The sequence below is a fragment of the Bemisia tabaci genome, chromosome 8, assembly GCF_918797505.1.
Source record: "Bemisia tabaci chromosome 8, PGI_BMITA_v3".
In the NCBI taxonomy this organism is placed as follows: Eukaryota; Metazoa; Arthropoda; class Insecta; order Hemiptera; family Aleyrodidae; genus Bemisia; species Bemisia tabaci.
The window spans coordinates 39933813-39955626 of record NC_092800.1 but is presented as its reverse complement, the minus strand read 5'-3'; the positions used below and the strand labels follow the sequence as shown (position 1 = coordinate 39955626).

The following is a 21814-nucleotide window of genomic DNA, read 5'->3' as shown; positions in this document are numbered from 1 at the left end:
GAAGAGCCGCGTATATGCTCGGTGTACGTGTGGGAGTTATGCTGTTCTTGAACAATGCGCTCCGCGCGAAATCTAGCGCGCCTGGTGCTACCGTTTTGATCTCTGTCGCGATTCGCCGGTATTCGGTGAACTGCCGACTGGAGGAAAAACGCCGTGCAAACATTAGGTGTTGCCAAGTTTTTCTCTGAAAAGATACGAATTTCATACAGAATTTCGAAAAATTTCTTTTGATGGTTTTTTTTCACGATTTTTCAGGGAACTACCCTGGCATTTAAACCCAAATTCGACCGAGTTCGGACTTGTAGCTTGCTGGTAATGTGTGGCACTCAGCAATGGGACCATCCCTGCAGGAGCAGTCTTAAAACTATGTAAGACTGGAATAACCTAATTTCCTAATATCTAAGTCCAATGGTGATTGGTTAGAGGTTAGAAATCGGAATGTAATGGTGAGTAGAAGAAAAAGGTGGAGGGATGGAAAAAAATAAGGGGTAAAAGAAGAGCTAGAGGAGGAAGTAGAAAGATAAAAATACGAAGAAAAAGAAATTCTTCATCGTTTTCCTCGTCTTCCACTTTTTTCTCTTTCTCTCTCTCTCTCATTTCTCTTATTCCTCTCCTACCTCTTATCCGTATCCTTCCTATATTTTTCCACAATTTAATGTTATATGCGTCTTTAACTATCATAGTTCCAGGTTTCTATGAGTTAAATCCGTCCAACCAGGGTTCATGTAATGTATGTAAAAAATGGAGAAAACCGTTCCAGTGGCAGTTTTTAAAATTACACACTTAATCCTAGGAAATTTGGCGTTATTTTAATGCTCTTACGACGTTTTTCCTTAACGAAGCACAAAACCTCCTGAAAACGTCACTGCAAACGCGCGGTTCATTGCGCAATTGGCTTTTGTTTTGGTCGCCGAGTTGAGAAAGATCTAATTACGGTTTTCTGATGTCTGCTGGATATTTTCGGTTTCACTCGAGCCTCGAGATCAAACGTTCTGTTGGTTTTTGCGCTCCACTCAAGTCCAGTCGCCGAGAGAATATATTTTTGAGACCTCGCACTAACAATCTAAACGATGCAATTGCGTGAGGCGAAAGTCGATTTCGCAAGTAAACACTTAGTTTTTGCAAATTAAATCAGGATTGTTAAACCTATTTTTCATCTGATGATGATTTGTCTTGATAAATCTGTCCTCCTGTTGGACAGTTTTTCTTCGTCCCTTTCACACTAAGTTTGAGATTCTGGCGATATCGTTTATTGCAGACAATCGGTTCATTTTGTTTTGTTCTGTTTTTTTTTTTGTGTCGATGAATTCGTTTGTTTTTCTGACGCTGCGTTTAAGTCTCCGAAAGGAGTTGCGACCTCTTTCCCGTGAATAATCACATACTTCCGTACTTTCAAGCAAAAACTTCTCTACGAACTGCTTGTACGTAAACTTTAAAGAGTCCATTTTTGAAATAGCAAACACATATAATATATTTTCGAAATCCCACCCCGACAATAGAAGTTATGATAACGGATTGAAAAAAAGTGAAATTCGAAGGTAAACGCTACTTTTGCCTTATGATGATCGACGAATTGGACTATATTTAGCGATAAGGATCCGATATTTCTGGCACATTTTAGTATCAAAATGTTAGCCATCAGTTTTCCGTAAGCAGGTGGATGCTTTTAGTGATGAGCCAGAAACAGAACTTCTTTTTTGCAAAATTCAGTCCAACTGTATGTTAGAATTGTGTGAGCCTTAATTTATCAGATCGACTTAATGGGTTGAGTAACATCTTCGCCGAATGAAGTTGTTACATTTAATTTTTCCTCGATCTCAAAATGCCACCGTGGCACGTGGAGGAAGTGAAACGAAAGTTTTATCTGTTCAAACAGAAACTAAAGTGAGGATAAGTTGCCAATTAGGCCCCACAAACATTTCCTTTGTTTGCCCACCCAAGCGGTACGACATAACCCTTATCGAATACCGACACCTAATTACAACACCTGCCAACAGAGTTGCCTTTTTGGAGTATTATTTACTGACAGAGATAGTAAATTTTAGGGCCCCGGACTAACAATTTAAGAAATGTAATCGAATAAGGCAAAAGTTGGATTTGGGAATCAACTCTATTTTCCGCCATTAAATAATGGATGGTGATCATCTTGTTGAACAAAAATCTCCATCACATTGATACAATTGCTAAATCAAATTTATTTAAATAATATCCCGTTTTTATTTGGAAGTCTTGACAAATGATGTTTAATTTAGCGTCAATGTACTTCATATCGTCCTAAAGAGTACTTGCGTTTCGCAGGTAGAACAAAATCCCCCTTACATTAGTGCTACTTGCTAAAAAAGGAGAACTCCGAAACTCAGGAAAGGGATACACAAACTCGCGATCAAAGATTGTAAACTTAATCGTTAATCGTCTAGCCCTTGTAAAAAAATCAAAATAATGAAATATACTTGGGAAAAAAACGAGAAAAAAACACTAACTAAAATAGCCCGAACTAGATGTAAAAAGGAGGTGGAATGGTGCTGGGTTCACACCATTTCGCGGGGAAAACAAAGCCAAAAAGTCCAAAAATGTTCAATTAGAGTCAATCTGGTACTCGTTGGAGCTCAAAAATGTTTGACTCTAATTGAACATTTTTGGAACTTTTTTGGTTTGTTTTCCCAGCAAACTGGTGTGGACTCAGCACCATTTTACCACTTTGGAAAAAATTTACAAAATGATAATAAGTGCCATTGAAGCACATAGCAAATGACATTGTTTAATCGGTAGCTACTTTTAATATTTCTTTAGCAAACCACGGAAAACTTCGAATGAGATATCATTTTTCGAGAAAATATTTATATGAATAAAAATTATCCTAGAAAAGAACAGCTTACAGTTTCCTGCACGCAACAAAATTATTCAACAAAAATGTCCAACGAAACGACAACCATGCACGAGGAATTGGCGAAGAAAAGAAGATCAGGTGCGTTTTTTCAAGTCCAGATTTTTTTCCTGTTTTTTTTTTAACCTACTGTGCGCGCTGCGGTGCAAAAAACAAAAATAATGTGCTGAGTCGGTGAAGATCCTCTGCCAATTTTTCAAATACCGGCCGATTAGTGAGGAAGTTACAGAGTGTTACGACAACAGGTTGTTTATTGTGGTGAAATCAAGCTGTTTTTCGCCAGAAGTTTTATTTAAGTTCGAAACGACAGCTTTTATGGACGCCGGGCGGAAATGAACATACCTGTTAGGTCATCGGTCGGATTAGTTTTTTTCTCTCTCTTTGCTTATTTTTTAACACGAATGCGAGGTAATTCTTAGAAAACTTTTTTTTCCTCCGAAGATGTTACATCTGGAAGGCGTCGGAGAAATTGATAGCGATTTCACCGTATCGGATTGACTTTTTTGTAAATTCGGATCAGCTGCAATCGACTGTGAAGAAAGAGATTACGATTTTGGACTCTGGGGTTTCCGAACTTTTTCGTTCGCTCCACGCGGAGCTTTACACAATCAGAGACACTTTTCGTGATTTAAATTGAAAATTTTGTTACAACAATCGCAGAAAGGACGCTCATCATCAGTGCTTCAGAGGAGGTGCCGACTGGAAAATGTAGTTCTTATTCCGCTGAAAAGGAATATTTTTATTCGTTTTATTTTCATCTTCACCTCTCGCACTGTTATCAGTGTTCTTCTGTCTCGTTGATCTTACGGCCCAATTCAGCATGCTGAATTTCGGTCTAAATATTTTCTACTTTTATTTTAAAAGAAAAAAATCCTAAAAATGGTGAACTTGCGAGATTTGCAATACAAATTTTGAAGAGAAACTCTGAGGATGGGATATTTTGGGACGAAAAACGCTATTAAGTATTAAATTAAACCGGAGTTACAGTGATTCGAATTTCGAGTTGAGTTTTCAGAAAAATCTTTCTAGAATTTTGAGTTGATGTAGTGAACGGATGTAACAATTGCTGACCTTAGTAAAAAGAGTGCAGTGAAGAAAAAATAGGGCTTTCAGCCGTTTCTAAATTTTAAGTTACCGTCAAGGAATTTTAGGGGAGGAGGGGAGTCCACTCTTTTTTACTTCGCTTCTTTTTGGTTTCTTAAAAATGAGACTGAGCTTTGGATGGCGCAGGGATAGGGGAAGAAGTAGGGATCAAAGGGTTTTTTTTTCATCGAACACAAAGTGGCGGGACTTATATTGCAACGTAATGCCCTCTCATGACAATGAAATGAATAAAATCGTTAAAAAGTCACTTGCTAGGACACCAGCAAGAGGTTTTATTATTTTGCAGATCAATTGGATTGCGTTTTGCGAAAAGGAACCAAGAGCATTCCAATGTTGCTAGAATTGTGTGACTTAAATTCTTTGCAGTAAAATTACTGAAATCATGCAAAAAATTAAATTTACAAAGGCAAATTTCGTACTAAATAACAGATTATTGGGAGTAGCGATACATTGTTTTTAGATGACCAGTATATAATTGCAAGGTGAAGAAAGTTGCACAATCTTAGCGACATTTGAATGCTCTTTTTTTCTTTTTGCAAAATGCAATCCAATTTTGCGATACAATTCGGGATAAAACCATTTGCGGATCTAGCAATTTGGCAAAATTGTCTTTTCTCCATTTAAACCTATGGAAATATATCGATTCTTGGAGGGGCCAGGTGCTCCGATGAGAATCGATTATTTACCATAGGTTTAAATGGAGGCAATCCGGTGTTGCCAAAGTGCTGGATCCGCCTCTGGATAAAACGCATTTCTCAAAACTTTGCTATGGATGAAAGCACTATTTCTCGTGTACAGTCAAAGTTATAGATTCATTCCAGTTATATCGACTCGATCAAAAGTTCGATCAGAACTCGCTTTCAGCTTTTTCAGCCGGAGTCGAAAGCACTTGAGCCAGCTGTCGGCACGCATTTCAAAGTCATAAACGACGGGGGACCGGAGGGCGAATTCGAGCGAGTGAGGTTTTAATCGTTCCCAGCGGAAAAGAGGAATAAAAATAAATAAATTACACGATACACGATTAGATAAAAAACAAAGCCCCGAGGGAGCCGATAAAGCGGGTGTTGCGCCAAGAGCCACGAGGGCGGTGCGGTGCGACTGCCCACTGAAAAAAGGGCCACGAAATCAGATCAGGGTCAAGGCCGCCAACTTCAACCACAGAGCAAGAACCACCTAACTCCCATAAAAAGGCTACACACACCCGTGCTTTTACCCAACACTTTGGGGGGTGGAGAACCGACCAGACTAATCGGAAACCGCGTAAGTCCCGGTGAAAACTCCGCGTAAATCCGCTGTTTTCGCTCGGCGAGGCGGATGATGACATGAGTGAAATTTCGAGACGCCCGGCCAAAATCGGAGAGCCGAAGTTCGGAGAGAACTAATTAACCGTGTTTATAAGACAATGGTCGCGGTTGTTAATTAATTTATTCGTTTTTTATTGGGCAGCGCATTAAAACGTAAAAAGCCCTGGTTTTGTTCTGCGGAGCCTTGCGCGGCGAGGTCTCACAATAAGAGCCACTTAGCGGAATGATTCGCCTAAACATAGATGACTGATCTCATGCATTCGTTTACGTGCCTTGGAGTAGTCCGGAACCCTCTATACATCCAACCCGTCTTCCGCAATTTATTTGAATTTCCTTCATATTTGGTCAGAAAAGAATGATACTAGGAGCTCTCGCCAGAACCATCCACGACTTCATTCAAAGGCGCAAAGGCACTTAGGCGTTTAGAGTAATCCGTAACCCTCTATACATCCAACCCGTCTTCCGCAATTTATTTGAATTTCTTTCATATTTGGTCAGGAAAGGACTTAAACCTGACTCGAGGAGCTCACGCTAGACCATCCACGACTTCATTCAAAGGCGAAGGCACCTAGGCGTTTAGAGTAAAAGTAGCAGTAAGTGTACTCGGTGGACTCCTTTGACGAGAAATTAATCAATTCTACGTTTTCGGACAAGTATCTCTCTTCCTCGCCAGTTTCCGGAGGATCTCTACCATGACAGATTCCTGTGGCGGGTAGGCGTCACAGAGCGCCCTAGCGCGCCGTAAAAGCGGCTCATACATACATCTCTCTTCCTGCGTATGATTAAAAATGGGATTGCATTTTGCAAAAAGGAACCAAGAGCATTGCAATGTCGCTAAGATTGTGAAACACTTTGTTTACCTTGCACATATAAACTGATCATGTAAAAAGGTTTTATCTTTACTCTCAATTGGACGTAGTTCTACGAAACAGACCTATGTGGAAGTGAGAAATATGGGTCGTGCTCGTTAGTCTCTTTGCGTAAGAGTGAATGAGAATAATAAAGCGCCAGTGACGTCAGTGGCAACGAACGAGGGTAAGCTCGAGGGCGCGGCAGCGCGGACATCGTCGTCGGGGCGCTTTAACTCGTGAGCCCTGTCCACAACGCTCTCTTGCCATGCCCGCGGCTCATGAGTTCCGCACTCAGCTGCACATAGGTCTGTTTGATAGAATGCAATATCCCGCTTTTCCAATTCTTCAAAAGGAACCACGCCCACTTTTACATTGCTTCTTATGCAGATTTCTAGAGCACACCCCACATTTCTCATCGCCACATAGGTCTGTTTGGTAGAAATACGTCCAATTAACTATACATTCATACCAAAAATTACCTTTGTAAATTTAATTTTTGGCATGATTTCAGTGGTTTATTGCAAAGAATGTAAGTTGCAAAATCCTAGCAACATTGGTATGCTCCTGGATCCTTCTTGAAAAATGCAATCCAAAGCGTCAAAAGACCCCCGCAGGAGGTGCAGGCAGGAGCAGGGGGCAGGTGGGGGAGGGAGGGGAGGGCAGGGGGTGCAATTTTTTGGAAGAGCACGGATGAAAAACGGAATGAGTCGATAGAAACCAGCGTGAGGATGAGTATTTAAGTCGAGATCCTAGCTGGAGAGGAAGGATCTGATAAAATCTGGGCGGCAATGATCCACGACTCGCGAGCCACGCTCGAGCGCGCTTCCAACCACGCGAACATCGTCGCCGCCGCGCCACGAGCCGTCACGCCACCGCACACCAACACATCCACCGTCAAAACTCTCAATTACGCCCTTTGTTGCAAGGTTTTGTCAAAACTAAACAGATCGCGTCTAAGTAACTGTAAAGTAGCAGTTGCTGAGAAAAAATTGGCTGTCGCTTTAACAGGATTAGTCCCTTTGATACGCCACACAGTGGATCGAGTCTGTAGAAGAGGACGCGGACAAGGATTGGAAACTTTAAACGCTTATAACTCCGTTGACACAAAAATTTGAGGTTCTGAAAGTGGATCCATTGGTTTCCTTGTGAAATTTTCTTCCAGAAACACCCCTTAAATTTAAAATGTGACGAAATCACCATCAAAATTTGCAGTTTAAGTCAAAAAATTCATGTCCGACCTCTCTCATGGACTCTATCCACTGTGCGCCAATGATTTCGGACGCCACAACGAAAGATTGTCGATAATCAAATACTGCCGTGCTAAGGTAGAACGCCGTATGAGCCTTCAGATGTCGCTAAATCACCTTTGGCAAAATATGAATTTTCGGAGAGATTTTTAAATATTTTCCTCCGATTTTTTGGAGAATTCCACTCACAGTCAGATCTGTATTCTCTGTAAGGTCGAAAAGAAAATATTCATAACTCTCCTTAAAAATTAACTTTTTATTGGAGGAAATGTGGCAACCCTCGAATGTTCATACGGCATTATTGCTTAGCATGGCAGAATATCTATCCAGCTTACAATACTGCAACTGCTTCCTTAATCCTCCCTTAATCATACACTGAATCATATCACGTTCGAAGTTCCATATCATCCCGACTATTCGGTTTGTCAAACTGGACTTTCGGTTCATGTAACTGAACATTCGGTTCCTATGACTGTACTTTGTTCGTCAGATCACGTTATACCGTTGAAGTTCGGTTACGCGAACCGGGAGTTCGGTTTGACGAACCGGGAGTTCGTTTGACGAACCAAAAATTTGGTTTGACAAACCAAATTAGTCGGGATGATATGGAACACTAAACTTTGGTTCATACGACCGGACTTGTTTTTTCAGTGTAGTGTACGTAAATCATACGGAGCCTTCTAAAGAAGGCTCCATAGGAAGAAGGCTTCTAAAGGAGCTGTTTAAGGGACGAGTATATGAAAGTGGCCCTTAGCTTCTAACCTCGTTGTCACCGCGTTCGTTGACAAACATCAATGACACTCTGATGGCGAATACGGCGATCTGACAACAAGAAGCAGATCCCGATCTGATGTTCCACGCTTTATTTCACGACCCGAAACATCATTTATCGACCCGTAACGGCCGCAGCGTAGCCGCTACAACCAGAGGTGTCCGCCAGCGCCCGATATATTCCCGGCGATCCTGATGACACGATACCTTGTATCGAGATTACTCCCTATATTACATATAAACAGATTCACTTTATTGTAAATCTAGTCCTCGGGATATGCTAACAGAGTTGCACTTAATTTACGGCAACGGGCCTTTTAAACGAGGGCCTTAAGAGGATTGCGACCTGAGTGCGTGGAGTAGTTTATGGCAGACGACCAAATCATAGGGGTTTCGAACTCTTCGGTTCGATTGTGAACATTTTCTGACGCACATTTTTGAAACATTTAGAGTCAGTACAAATATTTAGAATTGTTAAGCCATTTTGAATGTTTGAAAATGAAATGAAATGGAATGCTTATAACGAAAAAAAATATTATTTTGTCAAAAATAAGTATTCCATATCGACGAAGAAACTGCAAAAATGCGTTTATCGGTTGCGGTGTATCGACAGCTGCTCCTATTTCATGTTTTAAAAGTAGACCGAACCAACATCATGGCTTGAAGTTTTCACAGAATATTCTTTGTATACAGAGGGAAAATCACTGAAATTCGGTACGTTTACGTAAAGTCCATGGGACGAAATGATCAATAGGTGTTTTTCGAAGAGATAACTATTCGTGCTCCGCGGTAGTTTTGTTGCCTATGCGATGAAATTGAAGGCGAACTGCGAATGGATATGTTTCGATCCGTTTACGCATTGTCAATTAGTTCAATCTAAGTTCATGGTGCGGGACTGCTCTCGGGACCCCCTCCCCCCTTCTTTCCTTAAAGTTTGGCTTGGTTCCTCCTTGTTTAAAATTGTCTGTTAGATCGATAGAAATAACAACTTATCATTCTCGGTCGAGAATCTGCATTGAGTCGAGGAACTCTCAAAGAGAGCTTCTTGTTTCAAACGGTGGCTCTGTTATTTCTAAGAAACGTCTTGTCACTTGAAAGGGATTTTTGAGTGTCATAGGGAGAATTACTAACCGGAAAATTTTGCTCATTTTGAAACATTCGTTCCTTAACAATCGGATTTTTTTTTTTTTTTTTTTTTTTTTTTTTTTTTTTTTTTTTTTTTTTTTAACTGACTTGTTTCTTCAGTGTGTTATTCTGCCTTGCTAAGGAAAAACTCCGTCTGAACCTCCAGGTAATGCCAAATTGCCTTTGGTAAATCACAAATTCTCGGGAAAAATTGAGAATATTTTTCTTCAAATTTCTCATATAATTTTGTTCGCAATTTCACCTAAAGTTTCTGAAAATTTCAAGGAAAAATATTCTCAAATTTTCCCGAGAATTCATGATTTACCAAAGGCAATTAGGCAACTCTCGAATGTCCATACGGCTTTCTTCCTCAGCACGGCAGTATTGGGGATACTTTTTTTTAATGATAATCATTTGCACATGGTTCCTCACAGCGTCGATACCTCCGAATAAAACATAAGCGAAGACCTACAACGTCGCGATCGTCGAGACGCCTTTTCTCAACTTCGGCCATCGATTAGCGTCTCCCGAAGTGTGACAACATTTGAATCTTCGCCTGTGTTCCTCCAGTGTAACATGCAGGGCCTCATTTTTTCCGCCGAATTTTGAGCAACACCAATTTTTTGCGTTCGTTCCGAGACGTGTGTGTGGGGCCGATACCACACCGCAAAAAAAGAGGAAGAAAAAAACGCCATCAGAGCATTTTGTCCCGGAGCATTTCCGTCAAGACGCGTCGCGACGCCGCCGACGATGCGAGGGGCGTCCCGATGCCCGCGAACCTGGTGCCCGGCATCCGAGTTCGTCGCACCACACTCCTCGATCTCGACGTTCAGTTGACCCAGTTCCTTACGTAATGCGCCCGTCATTGAGTCAAACTTTGCACCGCCCCCCCTCCCCCCTCTCCCCTCACGCACATCAACACGAAGACAACACCCGTTTACCCGAAATTTTCCTTCTCCTGGACATAAGGAATGACCAATGGACTTTTCCAAGTACGGAAAATATCAGCACTGAAAAAAAAGTAGCTTGGATCAAGCATGATAATTCTTGAATTTGCCGCCAAGAATTTTCTTTATCTTGCTTTAGGCTAACTTTTTCTTAATTCAAGAAAAATAATGCTTGGGTTAAGCAAAAAAGTAGCTTATATTAACTAGCAAAATTCTTGATTTAAGAAGATATACTTCTTGGCGGCAAATTTAAGATTCTTTTTTTCCAGTGAGTCGCATAATCATGATCGAACATCGTCACCATCCGGCCGAAGGATCACAAGTGTCATGCGACGTTTAAAAATTTCCGCCGCCATTTTCTTTTTTGACACAGAAATTGTTTAACGAAACTTTCCAACAATTTCGCTGAATTTTCTTTGTAGTGCCGATAAAATTCGGTGAAATTTTCAAACAGATTCAACCATCGATTTCTCTGTAAAAAAATAAAATGGCGGCGAAAATTTTGAAACGTCGCATGGTGCTTGTGATTTTTTGGCAGGGAGTTGACGATATGATGAGCCTTGTGAATCGGAGGATGGTACAGTGGTGATTCCTATAAATATTGGGAACACTGTTTTTCCTAAATTTAAATTTATTGAAAACAATCAATTCTTAGTGAGGCAGTTTGCGTAACCTACATCGATATTTCAAATGGAGGGAAAACAGTGCTGCGAATTTGCAAAGTCACCACTTCGTAACCAAAATCAGCCTGCCTGCACTTTGCGCTTATTAGTTTTTTGTTTACGAGATTTAGTAAATACTGTTACTGAGCTTTACCAAGATACTCTTTTTTACCGTCAACGAAACTTTACAGGGAAACTCCGTTCATACACTCAAACCGATAACAGTAATTACATCAAATAGCGGGCATTTTGAATTATCTTCCATCAGAATGATGTAAAAAGACGGTCAACAAGGGTGAGTATTAGATATTTTCGCACTTTTAATCCTACAGACCAAGAATAATACAGTCCATGACCGAAATTCTGATCTCAGATCAATTAAAAATTTCCTAAATGAATATGATTTTTTACAAATTCAGTCAGCTTTTAATGAGGGTTGTAGGAAGTATCATAAAATTTTGTCCTAGTCAAACTGCTTCATTTGGGGAGAGGTATCTGCGCTAGTTGGGAATTATTTGCTGAGTATGGTGCATTACAAGCTATAAAATTCTCTAAGGACAAGCGCACCAGAGCTTTTTTCCTGGCACCCTGAAAGAGGACTTAAATGGAGAGAGAATATCCTTCACTTCCACGAGCACACCTACGGATCCCTCTCAGACATTACCGCCGTGCTAAGAAAGAACGTCGTATAAACCTTCAAACGTTGCCAAATTTAGCATAATAAACCATAAATTTTCAGTGAAACCTTTAGAACATATTCCTTTCAATTTTTCACAGATTTTAAAGCTCAATTCTATGGGAAGTGTCTGAAATTTTGACGGAAAAATATCCACAACTTTCCTCAAAAATATGAATTCAATCTAGGGAAATTTGGCATCGTCCGAATCTTCTTACGCCTTTCTTCCTCAGCACGGTGGATCACAGAGGTCAAGAGATCAGATCATCGGAGGACTTGAACGCACGATGCGAACGAGAACACAGTATGTCCATTAACCCATCAGAAATCACAATGACGCTGGCTCCAGGAGGAGATAGGAAGCCGGGTGTCGGACTGCGTTCAAAAGTCGTAAAATCGCTCGCCAAAAGTATTAAGGTGAATCTCAAACAAAATTTTGGTTAAATTATGTTCAGTCAAGCAACGTTGTAGAATCTACGTAATTCACGGGGAAAATGACGGGAGGGATGATCCAATAAGCTCTTTCCAAACCTTTGCAAAAAATTTAAAAAAAAACGTTCGACTCAGCAGGTGAAGCTAATCTTTTCAGGCAACAGGAAAGACGAAGAGAAGAAGATGAGGAGGAATATGAGGTGGAGGAGGGGAACATCTGTTCATCCGTAAGTGCATTCATAACGAAAAAATTAAAGACAGAAGAAAAAGGTTTAAATGTCGTGACATTTACTGATGGGTAATTTCGGCAGAGCTCATACGAACTGAACTTAATTCTGTAAGGTACACCACCGCTACGGATGCATTTCCTACTCGAGTGAGGCAATGTTTGTGATTTGAAAAATTATGCAGTTTTTGCTTGCTAATCCGCGCCTGGAGGGTTCGCGGATTATCGTTGGATGAGAGAGACTTTGCACAGCCGAGATTTCGAAGCTGCTGGAAGTGGCTCCATTTGTAACGGATTGTTGCAGAACTGTCATCACTTTTTTGGTCAATTGGACGTATTTCTGTCAAACGGAACTATGTGAATTAAGACATGAGCCACGAGACCCGTAAGAACATATGAATAACAGGGCTCACGCCATGGTGCACGTAGTTCCATTTGACAGAAATACGTCCAATTGTGTATTGACTCTTCGTCATGTGGCACTGTCTTTGTTTATTTTTTTCGCTGCGTTTTTTTTCCTCGTCTGTTGACACCGGAGCTTTTCCGTCTCAGCCGTAAAGTTCAAAACAATTCTAGATGATCTCCTCGGTGTCATCAGCCTGAAATTTGTGCGGGCAATCCTCATCGATGTCAAAATGTTGATCTGCGTGATTTGCAATGGTGAACGGTGAAAAAATTGATTGCTGATTTAAGAATTAAATTGTTAAAAAGATATGTCCGACATATTTCAAATGTACATTTTACAATAAAGGAGAGCTTATTTAACCACGGGAGGTGGTACTGGTTAGATTAGCATTTTTTATTGTGAAATCTACATTGAAACATGTCGGACAATTTTTTACAAAATTGTTAAATCAGCGATATAATGTTTTCCGTGTGTGGGTGTACGCGAAAATTCCGTTGTTTCTTTTGCTAATATCACTCATTCACATCGGAACAAAGTCACCGAAGCCCTTTTGAATTGCAGAGCTTCCAGTTCTGCAGCATTTTCAAAAATCAGAGCGAGCTATCCTAAATTTGCATTAAAGGATGGTGCTGTTGGGTAATTCGAATCCTGGAGGTGATAACCAACTGGATCGAATCCAAAAATCCTAAATTTTGGAAGGGGAAACATTTTTTTTTTTAAATTTACCATTCTGATTTTTCATAGGGATGGACTTCATTTTCGTAAAATTAAGCTCATTTGGTATAAAAAGGCTTCTAATTAGCGAGCATAAACTTGTTAGCCGTGAGAATTACAGACGGTTGGAAGGAATTAAAAAGTTAATCCATTCATAGAATTTTGGATATGGTCAACGAAAATACCAAAAATCACGAGACTTTATACATTTTTAGTAATACAAATTTTAGTCGTGAAGATGTGCGGGGTCTGCAGTCTGCACTCCTTAGAACTCCATGCAATAATAGCTTTGTAACATATGCGGTATTAGAGAAATGACTTTTTATGATTTTAGAGAAAAAATTTCGGAAGAGATTATTACATTTTTTATTATTTTGATAGAAGTTTTCATTATTACGCGTAAGTTGTGAATTCCTCACTCGATCTATTCATACTTCTTATCACTTATGAATAAAAAATCAATCTTTATTGCAAATATGCTGTTAAGTCTGCGTGAGCGCCAACACTCATTATGCATCGATGAAGATGAAATTCAGAAAATTTTCATTTGTTTGAAGGGAATTCGGTGCCTTCTCAGTGTCTGAAAATACTTTAACACTCGTGTATAATTTTTTTAAATACTTGGTATTGAATCACTTTAAGAATCTGTTGATTAAACACTATACAATTTTTTTTTTTAATTTTTACATTTCGAATGGTTCGGCAGGTTTTTTTTATTTTTCGATGTTCACAAAAATGAAGAAAAAAAAGCTCTTCGTAAATTTATGTTTCTTTACTTCAAACCTCAAACAGTTTAAAATGAAAATTTCCTTTCTTCAATGAATATCGGCCCTATTTCTTATTGAAATTGTTTTTATCATGTTAAATCTATCACTTTATTACATCTAATCACTTTCTTCTTGGCCATGGGACTTAAGTTTTCGAAAATTTAGAATAAATCGCTATTTTAGAAATGAAAAACTTTTATTTTATTTTATTGTAATTTTAACGTGTGACCATCCGCAGGGAAAGGACCCTAACTCACGAGGCAAAGCTGTTCGGCACAGCAACTTTTGTCCATTTGGGAAACTAAATTTTGAGATTTTGAATGAAAGCTGCATCTAATGTCACTAATAATATGTTGTGAACGGTTTGGTTCTTCTTTCGTTTAAAGATGGGATAAAGTTGCATTATAGTCTGGTTATTTTGTGCACTCAATTTGACGGACTAGAATTTTTAATGAGGGCTTTTCCTAGAAAGTGTCTTTAGTGTGTGAAAGTGTGCTAACCCTTGGTTTAGAACAACTTCAACTATAATAGGCATAAATCTATGATTAACCCCATAATATTCTGAACATTGCCCGAAATAGAATCCTAAACTCCAAACTTCAAACTTGTATAGCTCCGGTTTGGCTTGACAATCTAAGGCTTTTATTCGCCCAAATTGATCGCAAGGATTCTTCAATGCCCTAGTAACGTTGATGCAATTTTGAGTTGTTGTAGACTTAGGTCCATCTTCTTGCAGACAGTCACGTTTAAAAATTCTAAATTTTTGAACGTTATTTTAATCAGTTTAAGTTTGTATCTCTATTGCTGTTATTTTATTTCTGCTAACTCTAATTCAGCACTTAGTGACAATTTTGTTTTAAAAATGTTTTATTTTTTTAAGTAAATTTTTTTGGAAAAATAACTTAAAAAATTTAAGATTGATACGCAATTTTAGAGAAAAACTTGAGTATTCTGAAACCTAGAAAACGTCTTCGTATTAGAAAAATATCAAATATTCGTCGTGAATTTTATTTTCGGTTCTTTAAGATGAAAAATGAAAATATTTAAGCAGACTTTCAAAATTTGAAATGAATAAGAAATTACTGAGCATTTAAAAAAAACGCATACAGGCCATCATGTATTATCTCCTGAAGTATTTCAGAGTCGTTTTTGAGATGGCATAGTTTATTTCCCATCATGAAGAAATGTCTCTGTAAAATTGCATAGTTTTTAGAGATACTTTAAAACAACACCCTCCAGTGTAGCTACGCTACGTTGATACAATAAGAGTTTCGGCCTAAGATTGGTCTTTCAAGGGAAATCTTTCGAGTCTCACTTTGGTGAGTAGTACGAAATTTACGGGGGAAAAAACAGTCCAATAAAATTTCAGCACAAAAACACGCAAAACTGGCAGATCAAAATCCACTGTAATCCAAGTCGATAAAATCCAATCGCAATCCAACCGAATCCACGGCAAACGCACTTCTCAGTGTTACACCGAACGATTCTCGAACACGGGTACAATCCGCAAAATCCAAAGCACCAAAACCAAAATGTAAAACCTTGCGCTGGGGAGCCTTTACCTTTTCTCGGGACGGTGGAAATAGCTTGGCCGGGAACTAAACACGTTGTAACACAATAAAACACGGGCACTGGCGGAATGGGTGAGGTATATGAGCGTCGCGGCGGGTACACTACATGACCGAATTGGGCGGGAGCAAAAGACACTGACGGCGCTGCGCTGCGCTCGGAACGGGTCCCGGTATTGTAATAAGCGCGACGGCCCCCGTCAGTGTTTTATATGACCCGTAGAAAGTAGACGGCGTCGCTCAAGGTGGATGCTACTCCGCGCCCCCTCCACGGTTTCCCGGCGATTTCAACCCCTTGACCGCTTATTTTCATTCTCGAAGAAAGTCCTAGGAACACGTGTGATTCTAAAAAAAACATAGTGTTAGTCCTCAAAAATATATCTCAAACCATTTAAAAAACATTTTTTACACTAAAAAAAAAAAAGTAGACGGTGTCGCTCAAGGTGGATGCTACTCCGCGCCCCCTCCACGGTTTCCCGGCGATTTCAACCCCTTATCCCGCTTATTTTTATTTTCAAAGAAAGTCCTGATTACATTTCATTTAGCCAAATCATTCATTCATTCATTTTTTCATTTCATTTTTTTGGCTGTCTAAATTTACCTAATCTAATATGCTTCGCCTAGAAGATTACCCTCAGTATTCATGAGTCAACTCAAATCTATCTCACTAATCTGTGGCTAAATGCAACAATTTTTGTTGCGTGGCGCCACGCAACAAAAATTGTTGCGTTTAGCCACAAGTTATAGGTGCTGTGTGGCTAAATGAAACATTCAAAATGAGTGTGGCTAAATGCAACAAATTTTGTTGCGTGGCGCCACGCAACAAAAATTGTTGCATTTAGCCACAGATTAGTGAGATAGATTTGAGTTGACTCATGAATACTGAGGGTAATCTTCTAGGCGAAGCATATTAGATTAGGTAAATTTAGACAGCCACAATTCAACATATTGTTAGCGAGGCCCACGTCGCGTCGCATCGGACCTGACCTAACCCAACCTAACCTAACCTAACCTAACCTAACCTAACCTAACCTAACCTAACTTAACCTAACCTAACTTAACCTAACATAACCTAACCTAACCTAACTTAACCTAACCTAACCTAACCTCAGGTGGATTAGGCCCTGGGGCGCTGGGCCCGGATTTTTTCATGCGCTACTGAGCGACGCGAGCCTCGCTACCCGATGCGCGCCCGTAATTCAGGCGATAGGCAATCGTGAGTTGTGGCGCTCGGCCCTGTGGCGCTGGGCCCGGATTTTTTCATGCGCTGGTGCGTAGTGCCACGCTCGAAAGTTTATCAAAGTTGGTTGGACAGTTTTTTACGAAAGTCAAAATTGAGCGGAAAGTCAACTGTAAGCAGAACTTTGTGGCAGGTTGCACCAGCACTTAAGCGGTTTTAAACATAAGGGAAATTTGAGGATTTTGCAGGAGTGTGGCGCCACACTCTGTGGCGCTGTGCCCGAATTTTAGCCGAGATCCGAACGTGGCGCCAAGATCTGTGGCTCGTTGCGCCGTGCCGTTGGCTGCGGTGCAATGAGCCACAGATAACTTAGATCACACATAACTTCTGTGGCTAAATGCAACATTTTTTGTTGCGTGGCGCCACGCAACAAAATTTGTTGCATTTAGCCACACTCATTTTGAATGTTTCATTTAGCCACACAGCACCTATAACTTGTGGCTAAACGCAACTAATTTTGTTGCGTGGCGCCACGAGCCGTGGCTAAATGAACAGATACCGAAAGTCCTAGGAACTCATCGTCACCTTCCAGGCAAAGTATCACAAACGCCATGCTACGATTAAAAATTTCCGCCGCCATTTTATTTCTTCACTGAGAAATTGTTGGTTGAACCTGTTTGGAAATTTCACTAAATGTTATCGGCAGCACAAAGAAAATTCAGTGAAATTTTCGGACAGCTTCGTTGAACAATTTCTCTGTGAAAAAATAAAATGGCGGCGGAAATTTTTAAACGTCGCATGGCGCTGGTGATACTTTGCCTGGAAGGTGACGACATGTGATTCTAAAAAGCATAGTGTTAGTCTTCAAAAATATATCTCAAATGATTTAAAAAATAATTTTTACACCATCACTGAAAAAAAATTTTCTCGGCGTTTTTACCAAGGTCCGTTGGTACCTTTACCATCTCACTTTTTTTACCAATTATTGGTAATTTTACCAAAACAGACTGGTAAGCTTACCTAAAAACCGGTATTTTTACTGATTTTTTCAGGTAAGAACACCACTTTTATTGGTAATCAATCGCCGGTAACTTTGTCCTTTTATCTCGGTAATGCTACCACAGTCGATAAAAAATATTGGCGTTTTTACCAAGGTCCAGTAAAATTACCGAGAAAGTTCAATAATTTTACCGAGATTTCTCGGTAAAATTACCAATTCCATAAATGGTAATTTTACCAAGAAAAAACTGGGATCAAATAGAACCCTGAATTCTTGGTAACTTTACCCTTTTCTTGGTAAATACACCGAGATTTTTTTTTCCAGTGGATTACATTTTGCAAAAAGGAACCAGAGGCATTGCAATATTGCTAAAATTGTGCGATTTCTTTTGTCTCGGAAGAAAAACCTGATTATCTATCAACAGTTTCTATCTTACTCGGTAGAAACTGTAAATTTAAGACAAAATTATCATGGAAATTGCATATTTTTTCATGGTTTTAGTAACTTTATTGCGAAGGATGAAGTTGCACAATCTTAGCACCATTTCAATGTTTTTGGCTCTGGTTCCTTTTTGCAAAATGCAATCCACATGTGATTCTAATAAGCATAGTGTTAGTCCTCAGAAATATATTTCAAATCATTTAAAACAGATTTTTTACACTAAAATAAAAGTTACGGGCTTTGTAGACATTTTTTGACATTTTAAGACAATTTTGGTGAAGTAAAGACAAAACAATGTGTTCTTGTAGAAAATTGTTCCTTGGTTATGCTAGGTCAGGTTAGGTTAGATTAGGATAGGATAAGTTAGATGAGGTTAGGCTAGATTTGATTGGCTCAGGTTAGATTAGATGAGAAATAAACATTTTAAAATATTGAGGAAATGCCATTATGCTAAAGTCGACAGTATATTCACCAATTATTATTAAAACAGTAAAAATCTCTTGGTGCAGTTGAAAGAATGTCAAATTTTAAACTAAGCAGATAAGCACCTGTCTCGTTCAAAATGACCGACTGACCCCTTGGTTATATGTATTCTTGTTGTGCGGGGACTTGAACGCCCGGAAAGAAAAGTAAAAATGACCTTGTTTTTTTACGCAAAAGTGCTTCAAAGGGAAGTTTGACAGTTGCATTTTCAAATTTCGAACGTTTGCAGACAATATTCCTTAGTCACCTTCGGTTAGGTTTGACTGAAGAGAGATGTGGAAAAATTTAACCTTAAAATAAACAAACACGTGCAAACTTTCACAAATATTTCTAACACATGTTTCTAATTATTCCGTGCATATAACATTTATCTTATCCTTATTTAGATAAAAAGGCAGACCCATATGTATATATTGAAATTAAATTGAAAAAATCAAATGATTGATTGAAACCTTACTTTAGAGAGATGCAAAACAGTTGGGAAGATTCTTAGATTTTTTACTCTCGCTTTTTCTCCGGACAAACCTAGTTACCGGCATTCAGAAAAAAGTGCTCGCAAATCTACTACAATTGAAAATGCGTGATACTCTCTGCAAATTGTGCATTAAGAAGAGTTTTATGGACATTTTCGACGGGCTAATGGTGTTTGGGGCAGTTTTACTTTTTACTTCTCAAAAGCATGCTAAGTGTTCTGTGTGTCTTACTTACAAAACATCTACTCGTATCGAGTCCAGCAGTTCATTCCCAGGATTGAGCTTCTGTATTCTGAGAAAGATTCAGAATTCAGAGTATTTAGGAGGTGCGAGTAAATTGGTGAAATGTTGAGCAATCGGCATCATTGAGAGCCGGCGAGCTCTGATCGGATTAAATGAAATATGGTTGCGTTTAGGTTGCGCAGGTCAGCATCTGCCATGCGCATGCGCGCGGCGCGACGATGCGACGTACGACCGATAAGCAAATAATGAGTCAATTAAACAACCGTGGACACTGCATCTTTCTGCCGTGCAAAGGAAGAACGCCATATAAACGTGCGACAGTTGCCAAAGTTCCTTGAAACTTTCGGACATTTTAGATTAAATCGCTTAAAAAATTGTGTGAAAATTTTGGAAACAAATATTCACGATTTCCCCAGTAAATTCAATTTTTACTGTAGGAAATTTGGCAACGTCTGAAGGTTCATACGGTGTTTTTTCTTAGCACGGCAGCCCCACCCTTCCTCTAGCAATGCCCCGGTCAGATGCCATTTGACTATCTCCTCGTGAAGGAGTCGAATTGCAAGAGAATCTTCCAGGTCTGTCCTGAACGACCATAAAAAAAGATAGCTTTACTTCAAACTTGTAAATTGGACTGCGTTCGGCAGAAAGGAACCAAATCACATCAGCTATTGCCAAATTTAACTGTGCAATTTAATTTTTTACAAGAGAACGTTTGTGCGGATTCCCTTGAAAATATTAAGGAATTTGCTTCGTATACCAAGCTGACAATTCACTGAAAGGAGGGGTATCGTTAAGGGCCTTTTTTGGGCCCACCCTGAAATTCCTCAACTCCGCGATTTTTTGGTCATTGAAGGTCTATATTTTACGGAATGCATAATGGTTTGGTCATTTTCGATCTATTTCGGGTCTATCACTGGCCTAAACATGGGTCTGAAGGCCAATTTTGGCGAAAAATGCTGGTTTTTTCGGCATTCAACGCGCTGTTTCATACCGATCCCTTCGAGGACAAAAAATTCCTTCAAGTATGTTCATTAGGGATGTAAGAGAGTCACTTTGGCCAATTTTCGTTGATGTCAAACTTTGCGCTCATTGTTAAAAAAAACTTTTTAGAATTTTCCTGTTTTTCATCGTTATTTAAAATGGCTTAAAAAAGCGACTCATCTTACGCCAGAGTTTAATTTTTTTGACAATAAATGGACGTGGGTGGTCAAAACCTTCCTCAAAAAACTTTTTTGGATTCAAAGCCCCCCAAAAAAGCCGGTGTTGCCATATTTTATTGCCTGAATTCACGGAAAACCTAGTATTTCAGAATTCGGAGGCTGTTCCTCGTCAAGAACATTCCGCAAGTTCAGAACCTTTATTTTCACACGCAGTGCCACATTAGTAGGGATTTTATGCATGTTTTATCTATTTATGTATTTATCTCCCGCTGTGGCTCAGCGTTGCCACATGTTATTCGGGAAAATCGAGAACAATTCGCGTTTAGGTGGTTTTGCGCCATTTTTTTCGGATCATGCCAGTGGTAGACCCCGAGATAGATCGAAAATGACCAAACCATTATGCATTCCGTAAAATATAGACCTTCAATGACCAAAAAATCGCGGAGTTGAGGAATTTCAGGGTGGGCCCAAAAAAGGCCCTTAACGATACCCCTCCTTTCAATCTAAGTTAATTTATTTGATTATTTGCCTAGGCATTTGACAAAATGCCTGATTTTACTATTTGCCTGAGACATATACTTTGTGACCCTGACGATGAAGCGCTCGCCCTTCGAAAAACCTCGGTCAAAGTTTATGTAAGTGTTTTTTTTTATAAAATTGTAATATTATCTCTAGCACTTGGCTACACCCTACATGCCAATATATTCAGTGCTACTACCTTTTAGACATTGTGTTATACAATATTCGCTGAACTTGATTTCCTATTTCAACACATGTAATTCAGCGGATTAAATCATTTTTTCGTATCTCAGTAATTAGGTAATCAATCTATGAACCAAAAGTATCCTCGTGCTCAGTTCTCTCGGTAGTTTCTACTTAAATACAAAATATTTATCAAAGTTCAGACTCCTGCAAGGAATTCTTATCGAAAGATCCGAACTAAATTTTGGTCTTATTTTAATTTTTAGTTATAGCAAATAGAGTTAATACTTTGTAGTTCTCTATATTTTGAATAAAGAAAAAAAAATTAATTTCAATTCAACCACTAGATTCCTGATAAACGAGAAGATCGGTTGCCCGATCCTAGGAATGCCTGATGGCGCTCACCACAGATTTGGAATTTTTGCCCTATTTTTGGGCACTGTTTTAA

General features: G+C 39.3%; 1 protein-coding gene across 1 annotated transcript in view; it reads right to left on the bottom strand.

The window, feature by feature from the left end:
* Positions 1-15876, bottom strand: part of LOC109037115 (peroxidase) — a 205504-nt gene extending 189628 nt beyond the window's left edge. The window contains exon 1 of the mRNA XM_019051617.2: positions 15679-15876. The gene's annotated coding sequence lies outside the window, so the exon portion shown is untranslated. The remainder of the gene's footprint in view (positions 1-15678) is intronic.
* Between the last annotated feature and the right edge of the window lie 5938 nt (positions 15877-21814).